The sequence below is a fragment of the Sapajus apella genome, unplaced genomic scaffold (genome assembly GCF_009761245.1).
Source record: "Sapajus apella isolate SASKATOON/1434 unplaced genomic scaffold, GSC_monkey_1.0 scaffold117, whole genome shotgun sequence".
NCBI lineage: Eukaryota > Metazoa > Chordata > Mammalia > Primates > Cebidae > Sapajus > Sapajus apella.
Window position 1 is genome coordinate 5244478 of NW_022437057.1, and position 13507 is coordinate 5257984.

The following is a 13507-nucleotide window of genomic DNA, read 5'->3' on the forward strand; positions in this document are numbered from 1 at the left end:
CTCCAATTACCAGCTGAGCTAATTGCAAAAGTAATTGCAAAAATAATTGCAATTGAAGGGCCTAATTACCAGGCTGGACCAGAGAAGCGCTTCCTCCTCGCCTTTGGGGGCTCCTGCTGCCTCCTGGGGACTGCAGACAGGGTGGGAATCCTGTTCTTGAGAGAACAAGAGGTCTGGCTTGTGTCCCAGAGACCAGATTGTCAGAGATAGACCAGTCCTCCTCCCCACGATAAAGCTCCCTGGGCCTGAGAATAGCCTCTCCCATTGGATTTCTGCCTTGGCCCTAGACTCGTAAGCCACCTGGCTCACTCCCGGGCTACCAAGGGCCAACAATTTTAATATTACGAGCGAGGGGCTCCTCGGCCCTGGCATCTGGGTCCTGGCCCTCTCCCTGCCCTCTTCTGCCCCAGGCACTGTCACCCTGGGACTGGGTCCCCCTCACTGGCCAGTCCTCTTCTTAGGGCACCCCTATACTTCCAGCCTCTAGATCTCACAACTGCCCACAGGACCAGCCCCTTTGCAGCACCTACACCTGCCTAGCACGTCTGGCCCAGGAGGCCCAGCCTGACCTGGCCCTGGGTTAGCTGCCCAGTGCATAGCTCAGGTTCTCCCACCTAACTGTGGAAAATATGAGGGTGGAATAGGGGAGGCCCCGGGTGACAGCACTGTCTATGCCCCCCATTAGGCCCCTCCACTCTCTCCCCACAGCCCCAAGACCAGCCGTCCACGAGCCCTATACCGCCAGCATGGTGCCTCCTCTGCAGACTGGGGCCCGGCAAGGTCCCTGTAGAGCCTGGAATCAGACGTGAGGACTGTTTGGCCGAGAAAGGCCAGGGATCCCCTGGGCGAGCTCCTGTTCTATGGAAACCTGTCTCACTCGCAGGGACCTAACCCCTCCTCTGCTGGAAGCCTTCCAGTGGGGCCCACTGCCCTCAGGACAGAGGCCACCGGTCTCCTCCGCGCCGGCCGGCCCCTCTGCCTCTGTCTTTTGATCCTCTGCGGCTCCCTGCAGGCTCCCCGGGGCTCCTGCCCAGGGCTCCTGCCCAGGGCTCCGGCCCCACTGCCCTCCTGGCGGCTCTGCCTGCTCCGCATCCTCCGCACGCAACCCCTCCCGTCCAGCGGCAGAGCCAGGCTTGGTGGAGCCCCGCAGCTTGCATGATTTGGGGTGTATCTCCAAATTATGTACAAAAGGGTAAATGGGACAATGACGTCCAGAGTCCTAGAAAACGAGGATCCCTGAAGCTTCGGGCCATTGACTTTCAAGCAGATTTGCCTCCCCTCCCCCATCTGGTCCCAGTCCCCCTCCCTTACCTTCCTGGGACAGCCTTTCCCCGGCCGCGCCCGCCGCTCCCCACTCCCGCCCGGCCTGGGGCCTTCCCCAGGACGCCCCGCGCTTGGCTTAGGACGCTCCAAACTCCCTACGAGGGCGTCTCTCTGTGGTTCTGATCCTCCCATGAGGCTGGGGGCCAGGGCTGTGCGGCGGAGTCATCAGCGTTGCAACCTGCAGAGTACAGGGAAATGAATTTCTTTTTTTTTTTTTTTTTAGACGGAGTTTCACTGTTGTTGCCCAGCCTGGAGTGCAATGGCACCATCCTGGCTCACCGCAACTTCCATCTCCCGGGTTCAAGCGATTCTCCTGCCTCAGCCTCCCGAGAAGCTACAGGCATGCGCCACCGTGCCCAGCTAATTTTTATTTTTAGTATACACGGGATTTCTCCATATTGGTAAGGCTGGTCTCGAACTCCCGACCTAAGGTGATCCGCCCGCCTTGGCCTCCCAGAGTGTTGGGATTACAGGCGTGAGCCACTGCGCCCGGTCGAAATGAATTAATGAATGAACTCTTTTCCCACAAATAAGCAAACACATGAACATCTGTTATATGGTCTCGCAGGCTTGAACATGCAGCCGTCCCAAAGCAGGGGCTGCTGCACCAGGAAGGTCTCCAACTCGCCCACAGCCACCAACCAGCCTTCAACTCCCACTAGTCTCCAAACCAGGGGACGTCCAGGCACGAGAAATCCACCAGGGGGCAGTGCAGGACCACGAATACCTACCCAGCCAGCACCTGCGAGTAGCTGCCCTCCCTTACCCTGCAGAAACCATCTCTGTCTAGCGCCAGCATTCCTAGGCTCCCAGAGTTTCCTACCCCTTTAAGTTAAACAGAAGAAGAGTGGAGCTGAAGAGTCAGGCAGATCCAGGATCAACCCCAGCGCTACCATTTCGACCCTGGCTATGTGAATGTAGGCATGTTTCTTCCCCTCTATGAGCCACCATTCTCTAACCTGCAGGGTTGCCGTGATGCCTGAAAATGATAAACTGCCAAACACAGGCTGGCTATTGGTTAATTCAGTCCCACTGTTTGATTTCCAAATGATACCATATTAACCCAACTTTAGCTTTAGGGGGAAAATGTTGCAAATGCCAACCCATAAGAAGGTTATGAAAAACTCTGGTTTAGTCTCTATTAAAGACATCCTGAATGGGTTATTGATTTCATTTTTTAAGGGGAATGAGAGAAAACAGGAGCAAACCTTTCTGGGTGCCGATTAAATTTGTAGTTAAAAGTTTAGGATATGAGACACAGTGGGTACAGCAGAGCCCCAAGCCCCGACTCCCAGCCACTGGGCACTGGCACCCACCGTCCACTGGCTCTTTTCCTTACCCTCAATCTGTGAGCTTCTGCAGGCTGTGAAGGGGACTGCTGCCTCTCTGGAACCCCAGTGGCTAGCTCACAGGAGGTGACTGAGAACCGCACACTGCATTGCTGTGAGGATGGCTTTGGGAAATTCTTTCCCCTAGTCATTTCGGTTTCTGTCTGTATCATCTGTAGTTTTGGCTACAATCCCTGAACACTGACTTGAGTGAACTTTATTGGAAAGATGTCAGGTAGCTCAGAAAAAAAATGAAAGCTGCAGGTCTGAGCTCAGCAAACACCAGAGCAGCTCGGGGCCAGGATAGAGAGCACTTTTTCTCTCTGCCAAGTTGCCCCCACTGTAATGAATGAATTCTGGTGGTCTCTCTATGATGCAGAACCCCTGAAATCAGGCCACCCCCTGGCCTGGCCTGGAGAGCACAGGACAGATTGATGGATGTCCCAGGACAATGTCACATGCAACACGAAAGGGCAAGTCCCCCCAGTGAAGTGGGCAGAAAGGCCGGGTGGCCAAAGGTCAGCCAAGTTCATGATAGTTCAATACAGCAAGTCCAGGCTGAGACTCCAGCCCCCGTGACATTGATTCCCACCTTGGTTCCTGAGCCCAGCCCTGCGCAGGGAGCTCAGAAAAGTGAGGACATGAGAAGGAGCAGGCAAGACTCTGCTGTTGGAGTGTGTGAAATCCACTGGGGAGGCTCGGCTCGGGGAGGACAGAGCAGAATGAGCAAGAGTAAAGGAGGGAGGCCCTCCTTGCAGCCAGGCAAAGTCCTGGCTGTTCATCAGTTTGCCAGCCACTTGCTGTGCAACCTCCAGCAGGTTCTCGGCTCCTCTGAGCTCCAGTTTTATAATCAGTAAAGACTCTTCTGGGCAAGCATACCTGTCCTCTGCAGTCCCACTGTCCAGCAGTGCTTTACTTATGAAGATTCTCAACACTGGGGTCACTGAGGACTCAATTGCCACCCACCACCATACACAGGCACACACACACATACTCACACGCACTCACCAGACCCCAGTGAAAAAGAGGCCCCTACACATCTCAGGCGACTAAATAGGACGTTTCTAGAGCCAGGGAAGCTTGCCTTCAGTTGGCTCCCCCAGCTTATCAGCTGTGTGACCCTGGGCTTACTGGGAACCCTGCAGGCCTCTGACCCCAGCCTTCTGCTTGCAGGTCACGCCATAGATTCCAGGGTGGGCTATCCAGGGTGTGGGTGGCTCAGTGTGGCCCCTCCCTGCCATAGGCGACTGACCAAAGTGGACGTGAAGAATGCTAACCATACCCAAAGGTGGCGCTGAGCAAAGCCGCCTATGTTAGGCGATGCTAGCCGCTAGAGAAGCAGACCCACTGTATGCACACGCAAACTCAGTGGAAGTCTGCTACTTGTTCATGTGATAGTTCAAATCTGGAAAATCCTGCCAACCCAGAGAGGCCCCACATTTCTATTTTCTTTCACTTTTGCTTGCAGACTACAGAAATCTTGCCGGAGCACATGTCTTTCTTGTAAGACCTTGCTATAAGAAGCAAAACACAGCAAAAACCAGTGTGTGTTTCTATGAGCAGAAACACCCACTTGCTTTCAGGATTTTCACCTCTTCCCCTGGAGCTGCCAGTTCCCTGGCCTTTGTCTTCCTTCCACATTATTTTAGGCAATGAATGGCTCAACAGATGTGCTGTGGCTGCATCACACAAGTCTCCCACTTTCCACCTGGGATCTCTAGTCCTCGCTACTCACTGTCCACACCCTGGAGCCATGCCACATGTTTAAGGTTGTTATGGCAACGCCCTTGCTTCAAGGTACCAATTCCTGTATTGATTAGAGCAACACAAGCTCCTGAAACAAATAGACCCAAAATGAATAAGGACTCACACATCAGAATTTGGTTTCTTCCTCACCTGGTGGTCCTGAGCCCGTGGTTGCAGCCATGGCAGTGGGAGGGCTGTCTTCACACTAAGCCACATACCAGGCTTCCACCCCGGGATCCACCTTCCCTTGAGCACAAGGGCCTTGTTTTCATCTCTTCCAGACTCAGGAAGGGAAGAAAATGAGGGACACATTTGTTCCTTAAAAGCTTCAGCTCCAAAAGGGAACCCGTCCCTTCTGCCCACATTTTATGGTCCAGAACACAGAACTCAGCCCGCGGTCCAACACACTCCAAGCGAGGCACAAACCAGGAAGAAAAGAAAACAGATTCAAGGTGAGCAGTCAACCATCAAGAGGGAGGCCCTTGCTTTTCCTTGCGGGTTTCTTGCTGGCCCACCCTACGTGGTTAGTGGCCCATCCAAGTCAGCAAGTGTTGACTTCGCTTCTGATGTGTGCAGGCCCAGAGCTGAGAACCAGCAACAGCACGGAATCAGACGCCATCTGTATCCAATGAGTTCATCGTCTAATGGACAGACCAGAGAAACATGTGCTTCCACCCCAGCAGGACCGGACAGAGAAGGGTGCTGAGAAGGTGTCGAAGGAGCACATGTTTGACTTCTCAGGGGAGATGGCATTGGAGCTGAAAGGTGCAGAAGTTGATCCTGTGGAGGAGGAAGGTGGAGGGTAGGTCTCAGACTGTGGCAAGTCAGCCAGCAGGTGCAGTGGGGTCACTGGAGGGGAGACCTGAATCCAGTCGGCAGATGTGACCTGGGAGAGGTGGCTCCATCTGTGGGTGATGAAGCAGAGGCCAGTGTGGAGCAAGATCGCCAGAAAGTAGGATGTCAGGTATGAAGCCATTAAGTTTGTGATCTGCTGCAGCTATAAGAGATCACAAACCTAATTGCTTCAAATAACACAGATGTTGGACCAGAAAGTACTGGAGACCAGAAGCCCAAAATGGGTCTCACAGAGCTAAAATCAAGGTGTAATTAGGCTGCATTCCTTCTGCAGGCTCTAGGGGAAAATCCATTGCCCTTCCTTTCCCAGCGTCTGGAGGTTGCCTGCATTCCTTGGCTTGTGGCCTCAGCCAGCAGCTGCATCCCTCCCACTTCTGCTCATCATCCCTTCTTGACTCTACTTATAAGGACAGACCCTTACAATTACATCAGGACCACCAGATAAGTCGGGCTCACCTTTCCAACTCTTGATTCTTAATCACATCCACAAAGCCACTTTTGCCATGTAAGAAAACACACTCACAGCTTCCAAGGACTAGGACATGAACATCTTTGGGGGCCATTCTTCAGCCTGCCCCAACTGGTCATTCATGCCGGCAGTCTCCAAGAGAGAGTACAGGCAAGATGAGGAGCAACTGTGCAGAAGGCCAGATCACAGTGACAGGGAAGCCCGGAGCTCTCCGATGCGTAAAGGAAAGATGGGCCAGATGTGGTGGCTCTGACCTATAATGCCAGTGACTTGGGGGTGCTGGGAAAGGACAGTGTGGTCCCTGGCTAGGGTTCCACCCCTGCAGACTTAGGTGAGGACAGGCACTCCCATCTTCATGCCCAAATGTTGCATTTCTCAAGACCACCTTGGCCTGCCACGCCCCCCTCCTGGGCCTATAAAAACCTGAGATCCTAGCAAGGCAGAGACACAAACGGCTAGACGTCACGAGGAATCCATCGGTGAAAGAAGATGCAAGTGGCTGGTCATCAAGAGCACGCTGGCGGAAGAGCACGCCGACAGGCACCGGTAGGCCGGCTGGCCATCGACCGGCTCAACCACACAGAGTTAGGCCGGAGTGGCAGGAGAAGAGCCAGGCTGCACAGTGGCCCGACTTCAGGGGAAAACCATCTCCCTTCTGGCTCTCCCATCTGTTGAGAGCTGCTTGCACTCAATAAAACCTCGCACCCATTCTCCAAACCCAAATGTGATTCAATTCTTCTGGTACACCAAGGCAAGAACCTGGGATACAGAAAGCCCTCCGACCTTGCGACAAGGCAGAGGGTCTAATTGAGCTGGTTAACACAAGCCGCCTATAGATGGCAAGCTAAAAGAGCACCCTGTAGCACACGCCCACTGGGGCTTTGGTTGTAAAAATTCACCCCTAGACACTGCCTTGGCATTGCATCCTTACAACCTGCCAGTCTGCATGCTCCCCTAAAGCAGCGGGCACTGAAGAAGTGAGCCACACCCATATGGCACTCCCTGTGAGGGTGACAAGGGAACGTTTCATGCTTCGCCAGCACTTTGGGAGACTGAGGTGGGAGGACCGCTTGAGCTCCGGAGTTCAAGACCAGTCTGGGCAACATAGTGAGACCCCCATCTTTATAAAAAATACAAGGATTAGCTGGACATGGTGGTGTGCGTCTGCAGTTCCAGCTGCTGAGGAGGCCAAGGTTGGAGGATTACTTGAGCCCAGAAGGTTGAGACTGCAGCCATCTGTAACCATGCCACCGCACTGCAGCCTGGAAGACAGGGTGAGACTCTGCCTCAAAAAGAGAAGGAGGAGGAAGAGGAGGAGGAGGAGGAGGAGGAGGAAGAGGAGGAGGAGGAAGAAGAGGGGGAGGAGGAGGAGGAAGAAGAGGGGGAGGAAGAGGAGGACAAGGGTAGGAGGAGGAGGAGGGGAGGAGGAGGAGGAGGAAGAGGAGGAGAAGAGGGGGAGGAGGAGAGGAAGAGGAGGAGGAGGAGGAGGAGGAGTGGTAGTGGCAGCAGGAAGCATGACAGCAGGACCGGGCCCTGCCATGGACATCTGTATTTTCTTGCCATAAATCCACTCTCTCTTTCGGTAACTGCACTCCAGGTTTCCTGATTGAAATACTTCTGTACATTCTGAACCCAATGATCAGCCTGTGACCCAGTCAAAGTCAGTTAGAGCCAATTCTCCCTTGGCTTGGGGGGTGGGGGGGGTGGGGAGGGTGGGGGGTGGGCGTGGCCCAAGCCAGGGCAGAGAGGCCTTTCTTGGAATTCACTCTGGAGCTCCTGGGGAAGACACTGGTGCTGGGGGCCGCTTTGAGAGAGCCCCTCTGAGACTACACAGGAGGAAAGCAGACTTGAGTGATGAAAAGAGATGATGACAGCATTTGGAAATCTGCATCTAGCTATGCAGAAAGCGAACTCTAGATTTCTCAATTATGTGAACCAAAAAAAGAAGAAGAAATCAGCTTAATCCCATTTCTAGCTGTTGCAACCAGATAAGTATTGACGAATCCAGCCCCTGGCACTGATCTCAGGTTTTGAGGCTCCCTGCTGTGTCTCTTCTCTTCCCCTGCCCCTCCCCTCGGCTCTTTCCCCATCCTTCAAGGCTGTGCTCAATGGCACCTTCCTAAGGAAGCCATCTCCGACTCAGATTCTCCCGTTCCCAGGTTGCCCTGGCCCTAGCTTAGGGTCCCAGCCTCTTAGGGTGGCCTCCTCACCAGGGTGCCTCTTGCAGCCCCCTCGTCTTTCACCTCTTGGGTAATGGGTTGCTCGTCTTTTCTGATCACTTGCAGCCCCAGGGACATGACTTTCCATGGCTCTGTCAGAACCAGATGCTGAGCCGCGGGAGAGTCAACAGCGCCATCTGAGATCCAGGGAAGACAAGCATCGTTGGCCTTCGCCAGAAGTTGCTGTTCCCTGTTCTCAACAGGACCCCCAATGCCAACGTGGGGCTTCTCACCCTCTTCTCTGCAAGGCCAAGGTCACCCCCAACAGAAGAAATGAAATCATCAGGCATCCCCCCAGACACAGAGAATCAAGAAGAATCCTTGGAGGTCCTGGTGCCTTAGCTCTTCCTTGTCCCTGCCCAGTGGTGATGAGCACTGACTTGAATGCCTCCAGAGACAGGGTGCTCAGCACCTCTCTGGCAAATCATTCTCTTGCTGAACAGTGGGTCCAGGTCTATGCCCCTAAACTTGCCTTTCCTCTGTCCCTCCAGGAATGCCTGGCTAGGTACCTCCCTTAACTCACTCCTCAGCACGGCCCCCAGCCCAACATTCCCTGGCCGTGCAGTGGGACTGTCTCTTGCATCCCCCACTCTGCTGCCCCCATCCACATTTCTGCAGGCCCCTCTCTCTTACTCTAAGTATTTCCACCTGTTCCCTGAGGAATCACCCAGCTCTAAGAGAAGGAAACAAGATTCTAGGTACCCCAGAGTTCTCAATTTCACCCTGGCTAAGCACATGACCACAGCTACGCCCCAGGAGGGAGGAGAGCAGAGCACCCCCACACTCAGGCCGCAACCTCCAGAGGGCTCTGAGCTCAGCCCAGGCTGTGGTGCTGGGTGGAGAGGAGCACATGGGCACTGTGGTCAGGCCAGGCACCCATGCCTCCCCACAGGTCACTCACCTGGGGCCCCCAGGCTGGGGGAGGCCAGGACTGCATTTCCTGGCATGGCAGCTCACTCTTATGCCCAGACAATGCCACTGAGCCTTGTCTGGGGGAGGCAGCTTCGTATTGGAATCAGCGATGATCCTCATATCCAACTCCAAACACCTTGGCTCTTCAGAGCTTCTAAGCCCCTGTGAGCCCTGGGCTGCATCTGGCCCCACAAGGCCCTCAGTAAATGCCTGAGGAAGAGAAGCGGTGGGAGGAAGAGGAGAAAGCATTTCTGAGTGCTGATGAGTGCCAAGGCCTTTTACTGACACCTCATTCACCCCGCCCCTCAAGACTGGGGTGGTTGTCCCCATTTTCAGAGAGGGTCTCCCAGCCAGTGAATTTCAGAGCGGGGACTTGAGCCCAGCCTATTTGATGCCTAAGCCACCCCACGCACTGCCTGTCTCCGCCCTTCCTTCCTGCACTGGAGTGCACTGTGCTGTGCCATCGCAGCCAGAGGCTGCTGCTGAGGGGACAGGTCTGGCGGCTGTGCAGCTTTGTCCCTCGGGAGGAAGGGTTACTGCTGAGAGGGGGATGCAATGAAGAACCAGGGTCCAGGAGGGGCTGCAGCAATCTTCAGCTCAAAACGCCAGACTTCATGAGCCCGAGTGCTTCTCAGGACTGCCTGGCAAGGCCTCTGCTCCACTCCAAATCCCCTCCTCCCAGAGGCCACCGCAGACCTGCATACTCATGCTCCCCATGCACGCTGGCCTCCCAGCTCGGTAACCCACCTGGGCACTGCCTGGCCAAGCCTGGCTCATTAAGCGCTCATCCCTCATTTGATCCTCCCCACGTCTCTGAGAGGGTGGAGTTGTTTGCTTCCATCTCACAGATGAGGGAGTGAAGCCCCAGGTGAGTTCTCAACCTGCACTAGATCCTTGAGGGTCGCTAGGACATGGCCAGGACATGGCAGCCTTCAGCCTTCTCTGACACTCCCTGCCCACTCCTGCCCAAGCACCTGTGCTGATGGCCCCACACAGGCCCCAGGACAGGCCCAGGGGTCAACACAAGCACCCTGATTCCATAAAGGCTTTAGGAGTTGACAGTTTGATGCCCAGGTCCCATTTTTCAGAGGAAATAAGCTTATCACAGGGGTTCAGGTTAGCTGTCAATAGGACAGTAGTGAACATGGTGGTTTCTTCACCAGTAAAACAGAAATAATAATGACCCTCCCTTCTGTGTCCATGAACCCAGCCCTGATTTCTTTCAGAGACCCATCCCTTGCCTCTCCGAGCCTATGAGGTCTGGAAGAGAATGAGCCCCACCCCCGCTCCAGGCATGGACCCAACAGGGCTGGCCAGTGTGTTACCATCCCTCAGGAGGGTTTGGAGCTGAGTCCTGGGACTCTGAGTGTCTATGATGGAGAGGAAGGGCTTTCTGTGGAGCTGTAGAGAGGAGAGGACGGAGCCAACGGCCACTGTGCCACGAGTGAGAGCCAACGGTGGAGACCAAGCCAGGAGGTAGACGGCGGTTCCAACGCCCTCCTTGGATTGTCTGGACACAGCCTCGGCTTTGGCTGAAGCACCTCCCCACTGGAATATTTAGTAACAGAAACCAATAAATTTCTCCTTTTCTTTGAGCCAATTTAAATCAGGTTTCTGATACTTGCAACGTCAGAGACTTGACAAATACAGTAACCCAAAACGGAACTAAAATATCACATTGGCCATGAGAAAATACAAAAAAGCATTAACATTTTAATAGTAGTAATTAAACAAACAGGGAAACAGTCAAATTAAATAGGAGCATTTCGTTTATCTAGAAGGCAGTACTTAAGAGAACATTATTTATTTCGGGAAGAATAAGGAAGAATAGTCAGCCGCATGGAAGCAGAGTAGACGGTGGTTACTAGGAGCTAAGGAGTGGGAAGCGGGGGCTGTTCACAGGCAGAAAGTTTCATTTGTGCAGGATGAGAAGTTCCAGAGACCTACCATAGAGCACCGCGCCTGCACACAACAATACCGTATTGTACAACTAAAAATCTGTTAAGAGGGTGGATCTCATGGTAAGTGTTCCTGCCACGGTTTTTTTTAACCTGAAAAAATCTACTGAACTAGGGAAAAACAGAATAAGAAAGAAGATGAAGACTTCCAGAAATCTGAAGAAGGCAGTTGGGCACTCAGAGAAGACACCAGCAAGGGTGGAGTGCCAGCCGCAAGCTAGGCGCTTGCTCAGCTGAGATTGTTTACACTTCAAACACCCAGCACTGCCGGTAGTGTTACAGCCACTGTCACCAGTGAGGAAATTGATGTTCAAAAGGAATAGACACTGAGCCATGCACACACAAAATCTGCATCAAGCTCCATCTCACCCCAAGTCCAAGACTATTTCCTCATCACATAATTCATTCAACAGTCATATATGAAGGACATATGTACTACCAGACCCTGGGATGGCTCTGTGGTCATCATGTGAACATCCTAGAAGGAATCCAAAAGAGGAAATTAGTGGTGAAAATCAAGGCCAGCAACCTCAGACAGGAGGCTCCAGAGGCTGCCTCCATCCCCAATTATTTCTGGGGTCTCCAAGTACAAGGTGGAAGCTCAAGACCTCTGACTACAGGAGCTGTTTATGTCTTACTGAACCAGCACACCCTCTGGCCCTGGGCCAGCATACCTTCTCTCTCCCTAAGACTAGCACATCCTCTTGCTCCAAACTGGCACAGCCTCTATCCCAGGCTCAGCACACTCTCTTTTCTCCCAGGCCCAGCATCTCCTCTGGCCCTGGAAAAAGCACATCCATTGTCTCTGGCCACCAGCACAACCCCTGTCCTTGGCACGGATGCAGCCTCTGCTCTTGAGAAAAGCATTAACAACCTCGCCTGAAAACCTCTCAACTCTTCCTTACATAAACAGGAATCCCTTGCAGATCATTATACAACCTCTGTCCTCTGGTTCAAGTGAAAAGCAAATCCTTTGTAAATCTTCTTGAAAATTCCATTCAGAAACTGCATGTGAGAGACTCTAAGAACTCAGAACCACACAGAGTCAAGCTGGACCCAGCTTAGCCAGATCGGAGAGCAGGACTGCCACTGCCACCATGTGAGCACCTACTGTGTACACCCAGTGGGAAGCTGTGAGTCCACATGGGTTTCTGCCTCCCTGAAAGCCCTGGGGGCCCCGTCAGGGGGTGGTGCTGGTCAAACAGATAAGAAAATGGCAGCCCAGAAGATGGGCAGCACAGAGTGACGCAGGGCAGAGGAGGACTTGAACCCAGACTCCTCTGTCTCCAGAGGCCTTCCCACCTCCTCTTGTTACCTACCCTTGCCAGCACACTGAGAAACAGTAACCAGGAAGGAGCAGAACTCAGCTCTTCAGTTCTTCATTGCTGCAAAAAGAAGCTCAAAGCCCCCCTCCCTGGTATCTGCAGAGTAGGGGTGCAGGGACTCCAAGGAAAAAAGTCACTCCCATTCTGCCCTGACATCCTCAGAATGTATTGCAACACTCTGGGAACAGCCTCCTCAGCCCCATAAATAATTGAGAACCCTTGCATCCGATGGCATTTCTGCTGAAATCATCACTCACCCACACTCTTTGTGCTTTCTGCAGAGCCAAAGAAATTCTTGATGATTTTTTTAAATGCAGCCTTTTGTTGAAACTGGTTTTGAAATTCAGCATCCACTGAATAGGTGTTCAGTTCCCAGTCTAAGGCAATGGAGGCACAGAGATGACCCGGATGAAGCTCTGACTTCAAGGAGCTCAGACTCCACTTAGGGGAGAGAGAGACTCAACAGACCCTTAGACTGCCACAAGTAAATGAGTCACCAGAGTTAAGGAAGCAGGGAGGGCAGGAAGAGTGATAGTGATGGGGAAGTGCAGACTGGCCTGGGGGGTCTGTGCCTTACAAGGGGAGCAGGAGAAGACAAGGGAGGGAGAAAGAAGAACTCCATTTCCCCAAGGCTGGGCCCAGCAGGGGGCTGCCCTGGAGGAGAAGTTGTTCTTAGATGGGAGTGGGGGAGAAGTGGGGAGGCAGCTTCATGGTGGAAAGCTCTGCTGTGAGCTGGGTGCTCCCTCTGTTCCCTCCAGTCTTCAGTAAAGCTATTAAACTCACAAAGTTTCAAGTATGATGACTTTTTTCAGTGGCAACAGAAGGACAGCAAGTTGTGCACACCGGTAGTCAAGAGGCCAACGTGAGCTGACACCCCCAGGTGCAGGAGCTGAGAACCGCAGGGGAGGCAGGCCAGGGGCATGCAGCACTCAGGGAAGCACTGGCCCTGACACCGAGACATCCAGCCACCTGCACCAGCTTCTTCTGGAGACAGGTGGCTCCGAGAGACACCTGGCAGTGGAGCATGGTGTGAACACAGAGAGAAAGAAGTGACTTGCTCTGGGGTGGGATGAGGGGCCTTAAAAAGGGGGTGAGACTGGAGACCGAGCTAGGCAGAGGAGAAAGGGGAGAATTTCAGACACAGAGCCCCAAGGGTGGGGGATGTCTGTTGTCGTGGCTTCTCAGCCTCTGTTCCTTGCTTTATTTGGTAACCACACACACTTTCCTCTGGGACCCCCAACTCTTGGTCTCCGTGGTTTATGTGGTCCTTACCCCATCATCCCACCTGCAGGAGTGTGTTTATAATCTGGGCTTGGCCAATCTGTACACTCCATGCCCCACAGCCATTAGTTTACAGATAGACACATTACCC